The 15,476-nt window shown below is 38.6% G+C and overlaps 1 long non-coding RNA gene across 1 annotated transcript in view; it reads left to right on the top strand.

Annotated features, from left to right (window-relative positions):
- The window catches only part of LOC122464519, a 67,894-nt gene extending 54,843 nt beyond the window's left edge, over positions 1 to 13,051 (top strand). The window contains exon 3 of the long non-coding RNA XR_006288619.1: positions 12,521 to 13,051. This is a non-coding gene — a long non-coding RNA (uncharacterized LOC122464519). The remainder of the gene's footprint in view (positions 1 to 12,520) is intronic.
- Positions 13,052 to 15,476: the final 2,425 nt, after the last annotated feature.

Below are 15,476 nucleotides of genomic sequence, written 5' to 3'. Positions count from 1 at the left end.
AAAGGAGCAGGCGTACTTGTGGCACTTTAGAGACTAACAAATTTATTAGAGCATAAGCTTTCATGGGCTGCCTTGTCACTGGCTCTTTGCAGCCCTCCTTATGTATTCATATTGTGCATGAAGATATAGTAGCACAGATGACTAAATTCAAATATAGACCGCTGCACAGCAGGGGAAGGAGGAGGATATCTGACCCTACAGCAAACCTCTGCTCTTACAAAGTTTGTTGTAGGATCTTTAACATGTGCACCCTCACACAGCCAACAGAGCTTCACGTTTTAAGATCTAACCTGACAATAAAAATACAATAAAATATATTCCTTGCAGTTTACCTTAAAGATGAGGTTTGAGCCAATCTTGCTTAGATTTGAACTGGTGCTAGTTAAAGCACTGAGTCACCTCCTGCAGTAGAAGCTGAAAGCTCCACTAATATGGTGAATGCTGTCTTCCTCACTTTGTTTTTAAATCATCTCTCTCCACAGAAGATATTCGTGCCCAGCATTCTGCGTCCCTTCCCACTCTCTACTTGTATCCTCTGAGATTGCCCTATCTGGGATCTGTAGAAGGCAGTAAAATAGGAGAGAGTGAAAAGTATCTGTCTTCCCTATGCAGTACTCTCTGTTCCTTCAAGCTGTGGGAGACAAATAGTAATAAGTAATTATTTTAGAGTTGTACTTTTGGAAAGAACTGAACAAACATTCATCTCCACGTCACACAACTATCAGGTGGAGAAATATGTTTTAATAACCCCAGTCGACTGATGTTAACAGGAAGATTAGGTGACATGCCCAAGTTCACACAGCAAATAAGTGCTAGACCCATACGTTGAACCTAGGTCTTTTAGCACTTGGACCAAGGCATAACCCACAGGATAAAATTAATCATTCAACCCTCCTAGGTCTTACTAAAATAGACAAGAATTTTTTGACTACATAGTTCTTTCATCTGTTGATCTGAAGAGACCTGACAAAAGGTATGTAAGCATGAGTAGCCCTATTTACTATGTATATAACTAAAGCATGTAAACTTGAAAGAATTTTTCTGACAGTTCTTATGATCTAGTGAATTATGGGTTTGTTACAGCAAAAATCCTGGTTCTGTTCCCAACTGTGGCCTGTTACCTTTGGTTAGTCACTTACTCCCTTATGGATGGGAATGATATGAAGCTTTTCTAAATAAGGACTAGTAAGTGCAGAGACTTGAGAACGGTCAGTGGAAGAAGGAGAACAGAACTCAGACCCGTTATAGCACCTCAGCTGATGCACATTCCCTTAGGCTGAGGTGGCACCTTAGATCCGTTTACAGGGTCCTGAAGCTTTTAGAAATGGGTCCCACCTAGTTCATAGCAATTCAGGGGCTACAGAGTTTCAAATCTACTTTACTGAGCATGGATGAACAATGCAGTTGATGTGAGCTGTGTGTTTTTCAAACTTAGGGCTACTGTAGTTCACAGCGTACTGGGCATGGTGTACATCCGATGTTGTGGTTGACTGTTCTAAATAAATAAGAAAGTAGGACTGAGATGGGGTAGGAAGAAGAGAAGAGAACTTTCAATTAGTGGCAGAATGTTCAAAAGCTTATACAGGCGCAACAGGCCTGCCATAAACTCCAAACAGAGCTCAGCACATGTCTGGGCTCAGGAGATTTTTCAGAAAAGTTTGTTAATTGCACCTAATTCCCCTGAATGCTCTAGAGGATGAGCAGTCCCAAAGGACAGGTGTCAGAAGAATGGCTAAGGAGCTGGCTACTCATTGGGGGATTTTCAAAAGTGTTTGGAGGCCTCCTATGTGCCCAGTTAGGTGCTCCTGACTTAGATGAGTGAGAAGCACCACTACACGGGCAGAGGATGATTGAACCACACTGATACGTGCCCATATCGCTTGTTGTACACATGCCACTCTTAAGAGAACGTATGAGATACAGGCAGTGAGAGAAAGAAAAAGAAATTCCAATATTCAGAGAGTGGGAGATAAGAGTTCTTCAGGTGCTTTTGGGCTAGGATTGGTAAGTAACCAGTAACTTAGGCAGCAACAGAACAAGGAGAGAGGGAGCAGTGGGGGCTGGAAGAAGGTGCTGCTTGGGTTTTTTGCATTTCCAGGTGAGAACTGCACCCGCAACTGGCTGTTAAGGTGATACATGGTGAGTTCAGTAAGAGCAGAAGAGGTCAAACTTGCCCTAGCTCAGAGACTGAGGACACAACTGTACGTTCTAGACATGGTCTCTCAGTCAAAGAGATGCAGGTAGTTTAGCAATACATTTATCACAGAAAACTCTTTGGGGTGGGGACTATCTTTTCATTATGTGTATAGAATATCTAGCATAATGGGGCACTGATCCTTGTCTGGGAACTCTAGTTGTTGTCACAATACACATAATAAAGTGAGCTGAGAGAGAACCGGGAATTGGACTATGCATTTAGATTCTTGTAAAACAAAACCAAGAGATAAATAACTCTTTATATGCAAATGTTTATATTTTTCATTTGCTTAGTTAGTGCCTAAGAAAGTAGTATCTGGGGCCAAAATCACACAAGGTCTGTTTTTTTTCATGGTAGATTCACTATCTAGGGAATTAAATACTTTGGGAAGGTCAAATCTCATGTTATTTTGCATTGAAAAGCTCACAGAAAAACATACACAAATACTGACACATTAATCCTTCAAATACCAATTCTAGACTTATCCACAATCCTAAACTCTTTATACACAGTGGCTATTTGAAACTTAATTATATATAACTGGAGGATAAAACAACAATTTTGTCAAAATTAAGACCTAAAGTACTAGGTGTCATAAAAATGCACCTGTCATTTTCTATAAATAAAGTTGTTAAGCAGATTTACTGTGAAAAATTTTTATACTGTGATATGTAAATGGCAAAATTCTTAAGACTGCTTGGTTGTAAAGAACAAACCTGTGAAAAGAAATCATTTTTACCATCAGCCACACTATACATTTAACAGGCATCTATTTTATCCACAAGCCTTACAGATCTGCAAATAAATACATAAAATGCCAAAGAGTATCAGAATTTAAGGTCATTTTATTAGGCCTGTACTGAGACCTTTCTGACATCTGTTTAATGGAAAGAAAATAGGTGCCAAATAAACATCTTCAGAACAAAATATCCCTGTAGAAATAATGTTTTGGTTATTTCTCTAGGTGGGTATGCTGTAAAGGAAAGTCCCACTCTCAGCATCACTCATAAAAGTGCTAGACCCATGTTCTTGGTTACAGAGATGAAACTGGTAGGACAGAATATTATCTACTGATGGGAGAGAAAGGAAGTTTAAGAAGTGAAGCTCAGGAAAAAATTGGAGAATGAAAACAGACATTTCTGGTAGAATGGTCAGAATTAAGGCAACATATAGAAAAATGGCATCAGATGCTTCAAAGCCAATTAATGAACCAGAAGGTACAAAGGGGTGATCATTTTAGGCCACTAGGGGGACAAAGATTAGAATACAGCAGGGGTAATGTCATGCAGCTGGGAAGGAAGATAGGAAATAACTGAACGGGAGAAGAAGAGAGGAGAAGAGACTTTTAAAAAATATTCTATAAAAAAGTAAAAGAATAAAGATAATAAGGAGCGGAAAACTTAAAGGAAAGACCAGAGGATAGGAACCCAGATGAATGTTTCATTTTCCGTGGAACAATCCAAACTGGAAAGGAAGATAGCAATGACACGGAAGCCATTAGTGAAAGTCAGCAAGCAACTAGGTGAACTGAGCCTCATTTCCTGTTTGTGGGTAGTCCAAAGAGACTGAAAACAATTGTTCTGTTTTCAAAAAGTTTACATGAATGTTCTGCATATAAATTACAGTCTATTGATTGCTTGTGAACTGTTCTCACAGAGACAGTAGAGCATTCAATGTTCATGTTGAGACATTACAGCTGTGTGACTAGATCATCTATATCACATTAAACTATTTGTATTCCCTGATTGGAAAACTTAACCTTGATTAACTATTTCCACCAAAAACATACTTCAAGTAGTCATGAATTGAATTTCATTTCATGTTGAAGTAAATTTGTGGTACAGGCCCTAAATTTGCTTTCCAAGCACATTTATATGAACAAAACTTCAGTAGTGTGAATGTGCATGAAAAGGGATAACCATGCAGTCAGAGCAAGCTTCCGTTTAATACAGTCACTGGGCTTACCTGCTGATGTAAGAAGTTAACTTCAAGAAAATAGTTTCTCACTATTCATTCAATATGCAAAATGATATGAGAAAGATGGATGTAGGGTATGTGGAAAGTATTTTCTGATGTGTGTAATGAGAAATAAAGCTATCTAGTGGTGAAGCTTTTTAATAGGTTAAACTTTCACCACACATTTCTTTGATGCCCATGTTCTCTCCGAGAAGTGGTGAAAGGGTCAGATACCCTGCTCCTTCCTCTGCTATGCAGCGGTCTATGTGCCACTTGGGTGCTGCTTTCTACCATGGAGATGGGTGCAGTTCCTTAGTGGTTTATGTATCAAATGTGTAAAGTACTTTGGAATGAAGAGTGCCTATTTAAATGCAATTCTTGGAGATATTAGTTAATTGAAGACCACTAGTTCAAAAAAGCAGAATCCCATACTCTGCTCTGTCATCTATCCACTTAGTTCAAAAGTGGAAATGAGAAAGAGATTGTTTGGTTTTTCCCCACTCCTTTTTGTGGTCTTAATAAGATGACCATGAGTCAGCAGGACTCTATTTTCATTGGTCTACTCTGGCATACTAGATAGAATTCAAACTGTTGGCAGAGGAACATCCACTTTTCTTGGTCTTGTTCCACTCAGTTTCTAATATTAGCTCCGAGGACTCCATACAGGATTAATCTAAAGGGAGACAAAAACAGTAACCAAAGCACTAAGGATAATTAATCTGTGTTTGAAAGGGATATCCCTCCTCCCCCTTATCAGCCATTCTTTAGGCACAAATGCCCAAACCTTTTCCCTACAGTGGTGCCTGAGTGTTTTACCTACCCCCTCTATTTGCCCCCGATTAAAGTGTTGTCATCAAGGACTGCTTTACATGTTACTGCAGCGCACTGTTGTTCCAAGTTAATCTCAGATCAGCTAAAGCCATCAAATCAGCCCTGTGAAGTGAGCCTGGAAGGACTCCATTCCATACCAGGTTCTTCACTCTTAATTTTTAGATTATCTATCTTTTTTATTTTGTTAGCCATAAATAAATAATGAACATCTGGGCTGTATCAAAAAAGGTTTCAATGTACATATGCATGCAAAAACCATTGCCACGCTTATTTTAGCATATTTTTTCCCCTCTCCTGAAGAGCTCTCTATATCTAGTGAGAGCTCTGCTTAATTAGTTATTTAAATGATTGGAGCAATGCTGTTTCTTTAACTTCTAACTGTGACAAACACATATGAAACATACTGTTGGCGGCACTTAATCAACAGCAGTCAATTTATCATTTTCACAGTTTTAGTGAGTGGTTATGAATCACTAAAATCACAGGTATTGTAGACGCAGTGTTGTGGCACTATCATTAACAAATATACAGTGCACAGAGGGATGACTTGGTAATTGAGTGGGACTAATAAGAATACATCATTTAGCTGTGTGTGACAAACTGTGCCTCAAAACACAAGCATGGAAAATTCACGTTTTGCTTAATAAATAAATTACACAGCCGATGTATTATACATAATTTGTGTCCTCATGGATTTGAGTGATATATAATGCATGGTCCAAGTCATTTATTTATTAAGACTAACTATATATATTGTAGGTGGGGAATTTTAAACTCTAGAGTAAGACCTGCCTAGGTAACTGTTACAACTACTGAGTTTGATTGGGCTGCAAATGAGGCTGTGCATTTGGGGAGTTGCAAACACTGGCAAATGTTTCAAATGTTACAAGCTCCAGCATGTCTATAAACTTCAATTTCATTCACTTATTTGAGGCAGAGGAGGAGAAAAATCTCAAGGCTGCATAGAAAGGTTGTTTGTGTATACTTTACTCGGTGAAGAAAGACAAAGTAATGTCTCAATTTTTATTTTAATTGAGGCAAGGAATATAGATGCAGTGGGAGGATAATTGGTATCTCTTATGTACTGGAAGGAGCAATTTTAAACTGGGGGCCCATTCAGCCCTTGAACAGGTCAAGAATTCCTGCAACCATTGTTAGAACACCACTAGCCTCCATGAAGTAAATAGCAAATCAAGCCACTTTATCCAACAAACATTTTTAAGACACAAGTTTGAAATATTTGGCTTATAAACACTTTCCAAATAGCTTTCCTAGTCAGGAGGTTTTCAGCCAACTTGCAATGGAACTGGCCTTTCCTGTTTTCCTCAGAAACTTATGAATTTCCCGAGTTTGCTATTGCCCCCTCAGGATTGCTCTGATCTAATCTGCTCTCTTATTTCCTGGGCATAGATTCCAAGGCCAGAAGGGACCATTGTGATCATCTACTCAGACCTTCTGTATAACATAGGCCAGACAACGTCTCCAAAATAACTCCTAGAGCATATATTTTAGGAAAAACATCCAATCTTAGAACCCTTGGTAAATTGTTCCAATGGTTAATTACCCTTACTATCAAAAATGTACACCTTATTTGTCATCTGAATTTGTTTAGCTTCTGTGACAATGCACCTCTTTTGTCACATCAGGCTCAGACTTTCTCCTTCAGGTGTTGTGGGGAACCTGGGGTAAATCAGTCTTATTCTAGAGGTTTAATTCTTCACATTAGGGTTGGATCAAGAGGCCCCTTTAAACTAAAAAAATAAATTTCCTATCTGCCACTGGAGTACTGCCTCTTTTGAGCTGCTTACCAATCGCTAGATACCCTCTCTAACCCACTGTGGGAACCAAGGCCATCTCCCTAATGACAAATAAACATAAGATTTCCCTCATAGAGAAAATCAGCTCTTTACCTAGGAGAAATCTTTTCCCCTTCACCGCACGCAGCCCTTCTACAGCTTGCTTTTCATCCCTCCTCTTTTCCCTCTCACTGAAAGAGGTTTTTAAAGGTCACAGGCTGCTCTTAATTAGACACAGGTGTCCTTAATTAACCTGAGGTAATCTCAGTTCATAGGAAATAAGGCTTTAACTGTTCTAAAACTGATATACCTGCCTTCACTCATCCTTCTGAAACTGTCAGGTATGACTTCTTCACACTTCAACTTTCAGCCGCTGGATGGTATTATGCCTTTGTTTGTTAGATTGAAGAACCCATTATTAAATATTAGTTCCCCATATATATACTTACAGACTGTTATCAAGTCACCCCTTAACCTTCTTTTTCTTAAGCTAAATAGACTCAAATATCTCAATCTATCACTATCAGGTATGTTTTCTAGTCCTTTAATCATTCTTGGGTCTTTTATCTGAACCATCTCTAAATTTACAACATCCTTCTTGAATTGTGGGGACCAGAACTGGACACAGTATTCCAGCAGCAGTTGCAACAGTGACAAATACAGGGGAAAAATAACCTCTCTACTTCTACTCAAGATTCCCCTGTTTATGCATTCCAAGATCACCATAGCTCTTTTGGCCACAGCATCACACTGGGAGCTAATTTTCAGCTGATTATCCGCAATGACACGCAAATCTATTTCACTCACTGATTCACTGGATAGATTCCCTCCTATCCTGTGCAATTCTGGTTTTGCTCATTTCAGGAAAACCTAGTTTCTTCTTCTTCCTGCCTAATTGACATCTGGTCTCATGTTGCTCACTTTATGATTACTCAAATATAGTCCATCTCTGCAGCAACTGACCTCATAGAATTCTAGGTATCAGGAGACAACAACAACCTTCCAGAAAAGTAACCTTTTAAAAATTGAACCTTAATGTTAATTTTAAAATAACTGCACTGCAATTAATAAACATCAAACATTTCAATGATGTCCATATGCAAAATAGCAAACATTCTCTTCAGTTCCCCCTTTGACCCTAGACGTAGCAAGCAGTTTCCTTCTTGACTGCTCTCAACAGTGTTTCCTGAAATGTCTTTCACTCTGCATAGAACAGCTTTACAGCTGAGAGAATGAACCCCATTTCTTTGAAGACAAGGAAAGGGAAACTGAAACTTTCAGAATGAGGTCTGTGTGAAATGTTGAGGCACTAACTTATGTTTGTTAAGTACAACCATGTCTAGAAGTAGGAAAGGTATGAGGCTGGAGGACACTGCCAGGACTCTTTTACTAGTTGACAAAAAAGATTCAAAAAGAGAACAAAAAATTCCCCAACCACAATACGATAAACCATTCCAGCACTGAAAACTTGCAGTAGTCTTCAAAGGCCTATTAGGGTGTCAGATGTCTTGTGACTCATGTGTCAGATTTTTGGAATAAATCCGGAAACCTAGAGAGGCCCAATCTGCAAAGTTTGGATCTAGATCAAAATTTCTCCAGAGGTGTCTTGTATCTGAGATTTTGGTTTAACTTAATCTCTTGCTGGAAACTTGGCCTTCGCTTTTTCTTGGTTTCAGGTTTTATCGTAAACTGGAAACGTAAGCCAGACTCATGGAGAAGATTGCTGAGTTTATAAACCTTTCAGTGAAATCGGGCTATTTTTGAGCAAATTGGGGCTGAGTTTCAAGTGACCAAGGAAATCTGAATTAACTTATGTTTTCAGGAAGTAATCAGATGGGGATGGGGGGAGAGGGGAGGAGCGGAAACAATGGTTTCAGCTAAATTTTCCTTGAAGTTTGGGATTTATTGCTATCCAGAATTCAAAGTAAAACTGGGTGGTGTACACTCTCACAAAACAAAATCAGAATGTTTATGAAACAACATGGCCTCATTGTGCACAGTGCCCCTGTTAGTCCTTCAAAACAGCATGTATTTTACCAAATTTGTAATTATTCTTGGTGGCTCTTCTAAAAAGTAATGCATTTGGCAATGATGTTGAATGGCCTGGATTTGTAAGGTATCTGGGGGCTTTTTTTGGTGCTGTGAGATGAATTTTTTCATGGAATGCTTCAGTTAGGGAGGCATGCTGTCCTTTAAGTCCCCATAACTTTTCAAACTAAGTGGCTTCTTCTTCAGAAAGATTATGTTGTTTGGTCAGTAAACATATTATGCTGAATCTTCTTACAGTTGGAGGCATTGCAGTGCTATGATGAGATCCTACCATCCAGTTCCTCCATGAACACTAGGGGAAAATATCCAAATATCAGTATAAATCTAACTTCATATCCGAAAGTGAAGCAACTTGAAGCTCAAAAGTATTGAGCCAATGCAGAATTTAATCCAATGGAGTCAATTAATTCTAGTTAAATCAGGGGCATCAGGAATCTCACAGCTAGGGTGGATATTTTACCACTTCAGGCTGGGTTTGAACGGGTTTCTTGAATGGTGTCATGTCTTGTCTTTAAGCAGGTGGGATAAATTCATCTTCAAATTGTCTTGTATCTGGGGTCAACTTATATTCAGCTGCCTCAGTGGCTTAATTTGAATGAGATATCGAGACAAGACTATAATTACAAATAGTTCAATATAAATAGGTTTGGAAGAATTAAATTTTTATGGGTAAATACTGATAAACGTTGATTTAACCAAATACATACTCCCCAACAGAAAACATTTCCACTGATGATAGAAAAGTAAAGATAAGCAAAGTTAAAAAAAAATGCTGCTAGAGAACTCATTAGAGTTTGATTTAAGGCTATTTAGTTTGTATATTTCGAAACATGATGTTGACAATTTGTATTTGAAAGATTTTAAAGCTGTAACTTTTAGAATCTCAGTGTCTGCTGTCATTTTAAATAATTGTGTGACCTGCCCCATATTTATGTGCAATTGTGAAAATTTAAATTGATAACTTGAAAAAATGCTTAAAATTAAACATTGATATTATCCGTCTTAGTGCCTCTTTGAAATGCTAATCCCAAGGCTTTCTCTCCTCCCCTTTGATTACCTATCCATCCCACTAGCATTCTCTCTCCCCATAGAGGCACTTGGCCAAAATTTCAAGAAAATAACAACTAGCTTTTGGTGCCTTGATTTCAATATATATTTTAGCACCTGACTAGAGACACTCAGGACTTGATTCTTTAAAGTGCTGACCATTCACGGCTCCAACTCAAGTCAATGGACGCTGCAGGTGCTCAGCAGTTCTTACTTTACTGACTGAGTTAGCTGACTATCTCTGCATTCCATGCGGTGTGACAGGACATCGTCACATTCATTAGAAATACCTAAAGTAGACAGAATCTTAACAGCCAATCAGTGTAGTATTTAGGTGCTTTAATCCCATGCCCCCTAAAAAGACCCTCCCAACATTGGTCACAAACAATTGTTTGTAAAAGGATTGAATGAAAACCGGGCATTCTACCCTTTGCTTCATGTTCCACTATGATTTTTGCAGATAATTCTAGGCAGCTGGGTGGGCTGTGTATCCCTCTTCCAGCCCAGCTCTACTCCAAAGGAAATAGTGAGACACAGGACAAGACACTGTATTATTTACAATGCATCATCCCTTCTTTTAAAGCTTGTAACAAGCCAGTGAGCACTGGAAGAACCCTTGGTATACTACTGAAGTGTGCGTGTGTGTGTGCAGGGGGACTGATTAAAGCTCCTTGGTAAGAAAATGTCCTTGATATAATTTGAGTCAGTTTGCTCTGCTATTCCATTATTAACCCTACCAAAGCCAGCACCTGGATTGCTGTACACTTCCGTGCTAGAATTTCATATCCCTGATCCCTCAACATTAAATCTACGCTAACAGGATGAAAGATAAAAATCAGGAAGGGATGTTTAGGCCCCCGCGGTCACTGAGATAAATTAAATAATTTAAATTGACCTAGGGCCTGTGTGTAGAATAATCCTCCACTTAGATGACCCAGTGATTCTTAACACATTTCCGAGTCTATATCCAGTCAGTGTGAAAGTGTTAATGTTCCTGTATCACAGTACACTGATTACACTTATCTTTTTCATACCCAATAACCAGAGACAATGATTATATTATTCATAAGATATTTTTACCTGAAGTAATAAAGCATGCAGCTTTAGTTATTATTTCCTTATCTTTTTCTAAACTATACCTCTGTCTCTAGCCCAAGGATAACCCTACACTTTATATTAAAAAACATTCCTCCCTTACACTTTTCCCCACTCGCCCCCATTTATCCTAAGGTCGAATAGTATCAGCAGCAGCCAGTTTATTGTGAGCATCTTTGTATTGTTTGGGGAATGTCATTCCAGTATGGCTGGCCAAAACACCAGGTTTTTTTTTTGTTTTTGTTTTTAAATTGAACAATAAAGTTGGAGATGGTTAGTGTTGGCGAAAGAGCTTAGATCAGCACCTCCTCACTAGTCAGGTAGTATACAAGATCAAAATAGTTTGTGCTGCCTCACCATATGCTGATCTAGTGCTCCAGATGGGCCAAAAATCTGTGAAAGTCATGTTTCATGAGCATTTCTTTCCGAATCCCAGCAACCCTCAGTATGCAGCTGGAGAGATGCGCATTCTAAGCAGTAGGGGAGACAGTCCACTTAAATACTTCCTGATACAACTACATGGGAACAGTTACGTGCTACCTTATTATCCAGGGCAATAAAAATTCCAGGTGAAATACTTGTAGCTGACTCCTCCTACCCCCAAATTCTCAGAGCCGTTTAAAATCATTCTTATTTTCTTTATTTCGTCTGGAAGATGATTCCATGTAATATGTTGTAACAGCATGGTGAAAATATGGTGGAAATTGGTGCATGAGTTGGAAACATTTAAATAAAATCTGTTAGTAGAGGAGCTGTGTCCTTCTATTCCTTCCCTCTTTTTCTTTGCTTACTGTAAAATGTATTTCCTTGGCATTTTCATGAAGTGAAGTAATTTTAACCCCAAACCTGGGGGAACAAAAGCTCCATAGATAAGTTCAGTTCCCCTCCTTCCAAAAGGCCGCCAATTTTATGGTTTATATTTATATAACAAAAACATGTAAGGGCTTTTCTACACTTCAACTTTTAGTTATGCTTGAGCACATTAATAGCACACATTAACAAACACAATTGTAAATCCTGGTGTAGACACTAACAAAATGTTTGTCCTGGGACATACATACATGTACCTCGTTGTGTTAAGATGACTAGCAACAAAAGTTTGTCCTGTCTGCACGAGAATGTTCCATTGGTTTACTTAACACTAGTAAAAATAGAACTAAAATTTCAAGTGTTAACGTGTGTGTGTTTGTGCATGTGTATAGAGCTCTGTCTGTGTCCCTTACCCCAGTATTGGGTGCCATTTCTGAAGACACTGCTCTGTGTTTTTTCTCTCCAGTAAAGGAGGTGTGGCTCACCTTCTACCTGTGCAGCTGATCCAAACCCAAGATATCAAAGGCAACATTTAACATAAGCTCTTTGCATAATGTACGTAATAACAGAGGGTTTGGGCAACAGATATAACCTAATTGTTTGACTGTCACAAGTTTTCGGTACAAACCAAACTGAAACCACTCAGCCTCGATTTCAGTAAAATAGACAAAATATTGTTCTTATCAAAGCACAAAGAGCTTATGTTCAATAATTAATTTATTTTATTCCCATTTCACAGAAACCAGAGCCTGGTTTTAGCTGCAACCTGCAGCTCTCTACCATAGTGATCCAGTCACAGATCCCTGCATTCCTATCTGGAGAGTGACATTTTGACCTCTGCAACCACCTCCTGAGATCCATCTTCAACAATAATACCTACTGTGTACAGAGAGCAAAAAGTGTTATGTTGCCATTAAAGTAAAGGTTCCTGGGTCCAAAAATTATGTATGGAACTGGGCTGTTTCACCATGCTCACATTGCAAACTAGCTGAGTTTTTTGCTCTGGCTATAAATGTTACTGATAAGAATCTTTCATAGCTCTAGCTCTCCTTCCTCCATCATCAGGAGACTGGGAGGAGAGGTTGAAACTATGGGGACCTAGGGGGTTTCTCAAGACTCCAGCAGGGAGAAACTATAGGAAGAGGAAACCAGTATGAAAGCTGTTGGGAAGTGCAGTTTGGCACTTTGAGACAGTAGAAGAAATGGGTCAGTAATGCTCTAGTGTAGAGGATGATGACAGAGCACTATCTATTTAGTTCTGTCCTGGCACAAAAAGATCAGCTGAATTAATTCATTTTTAACCATGTACAAGAAACACACACACTTTTAACTAGCCAACGAAGGAGCAGAAAGGTAATATCCTGGCCATTTGTTTCTGTAATTTGATCATATAACATAGGGATTATTATTTTATAACTTAAAAAAAAAATCAATGCAATTTTCCACTGATGCTCATCAGAGAGAAAAAGACCTCGGCCTGATCCCCAGCAATCTTTGCCCCCTGTGAGGCATCATAGCCTTTGCCTTCTTCCCTTTCTTCCAGGGATATAAATTAATATCTCATCATTGACCATAATATGCCCTGTAACTGTGTTTATTATTGCTGCATATTTTAGACAGGTGGTAAGTATTGGCACTTTTTATTATGCTGATAAACAATGTTGGACTGCCAGGTAAAATGTGTTGTCAGGGGTGATTTCTTGCCTCCCTGTAGCCTCCTGTGGATTTTTATCTAGGCTCATGAAAACCTTGAGCACTGAGGCTTTTTTGCAGAGCTTTTCCACAATAATACTATAGTGACAATTCTTTCCTTCTTTCATTGGAATTTGTGCTAAAAGGGAGAGGAACAGAGGGTTAAAGGATTAAATGTAAAATCCCTCACCCCTCCCACACATACACCATCCAGGTAAAGCAAAGAAAAATAAAATAGAATACTAAACACAAGCTTATTCAGGCTTTTTACCCTTTACTCTTCACGTCAATTCTTCCCTCCCAGATACTTCTCCTTTACTCACCCAACAAGAAATGTAGCTAATTTTTTAAAGATTTTTTTTAAATCCCTGTTTTTGTTAAAGGATATTGTCTAAAGGGGAGTGGGGGAGATAATTATTAAAGTCCCTTTAATTTTTTTTCTAATTTAATGGTGTTCACATATTCTGATATACTCTGGCCCAGAGTATACCTTTGGAATCTACATGGAGAGGATTCCCTCTTTCTCTGGCTTTCCTCTTCACAAAATGGAAGGAGAAATTGAGCTGTCTCCATGGTGCTGTTGCCTCGCATCCCCCAAACTCTGCAAAGGGCTCTCTGTGGGTCTGGAGATATATTAATAGGAAAGGAGTGAGCGTAAGCAGGCGGCGGGGAGTGGGGGTAAGATTTAGAAGGCTGGGGAAGAGGGACATGCATATGGAGATAAGCCTCACATCCTCATACTATTCAATGTCACACCTCTGCCACCCTCCCATCCCTAAGCTCTTTGGCCTCTCTTCTGCTCTTCATATTCCCGTCTTCTCCTGTTTATCCCTAAATATAGTGGCAGCCATTTTTCCTTAGTGCAGCATGGCTTTGGTCCTGTTAAGAGCTCTGTGAAAAAAATGCTCACAATGAGATATTTGCTGTGCACAACAACAAATTTTATTACTCCTACAAAACCCAGAAACGATGGTACATATTCCTGAGTGCTGTCCACTGGCACCTTATCTATTAGCTCACAGACATGCCTTGTAATAAGTCTTATTGAAAACAAGGGAAGTTTGTGGCCATCTTTACTAGGAGCAGGCTCATATCCACGTGCAGAAACTGCAGGGAAATGGTGGCCATTTTGCATATCTTCAACTTCACTGAAAGTAATGGGAAATATCAGCCATTTTGAATAGGAGTTCACAAAATAGAAGGCAGGAATAGGAATTGAAAAAAAACTTCAGGTATCATAAGTCTCATGATAGCTGGCAACACAGCTTTCTCCTAGTTGAAATTATTTTTTCATATAAGCTCTTCTCAGGAAGAAGGTTTAGATCCTGATGTTGGCTAGTTCTGTACTGCCCAAGTATTAGTTTAATATATATATTAAGCCCTTCATTCCTAAAATGTTATGGATGAATAAAATGTTCCTAATCTTTGTATGCCAAAATCCTAAGTGTTTTATTATTTTGATAATTTACACTTTTGAAGAAAATTATGTATTTCTCTTATTGTGATCTTAGGGATTTTTTTTTTTAAATGTGGAGCTTTACTTTTTTCTTTTCTGTAATCCTTGCTACTTGTCTCTGAATGATTGCATGAATGTAATTGTTTTGATATGATCAAATCATACTCAAAGTATTTTATATTGTAGATGAAATCTGTTTAATTGCAAATCTTTCACATATTTTTACTGTATTTAGAACTCTTTTACTAATTTAGCTGCACCGCTGCCTATTGTCATGCATGGTTGAAGGTGGGAGTGGGAAAAGTTAGCAGCAGTAGGAATGAGTAAGCTAAAACCAAGCATTCCTTTCACTTCCTTGCAGGATATTGTGAAGCTTGCAAGGTGTTACAGGACTAGCCTTTCAACAGAATTGTATGGAAGATTTAGTTCGTAAGTTGTTTTTTGTTTTTATTTACTTTAGTATTTCTAAACTGCCCCACTTGAAAACTGGTTTGAAATGGGACTGCTGGAGACTTTCTTGAGTACTCATCCCTACAAACCTGCAGGA

This window comes from Chelonia mydas, chromosome 2 (genome assembly GCF_015237465.2).
Source record: "Chelonia mydas isolate rCheMyd1 chromosome 2, rCheMyd1.pri.v2, whole genome shotgun sequence".
NCBI classification, from domain to species: domain Eukaryota; kingdom Metazoa; phylum Chordata; order Testudines; family Cheloniidae; genus Chelonia; species Chelonia mydas.
The sequence above is the reverse complement of the archived record's forward strand: the minus strand, read 5'-3'. Positions and strand labels throughout refer to the sequence as shown.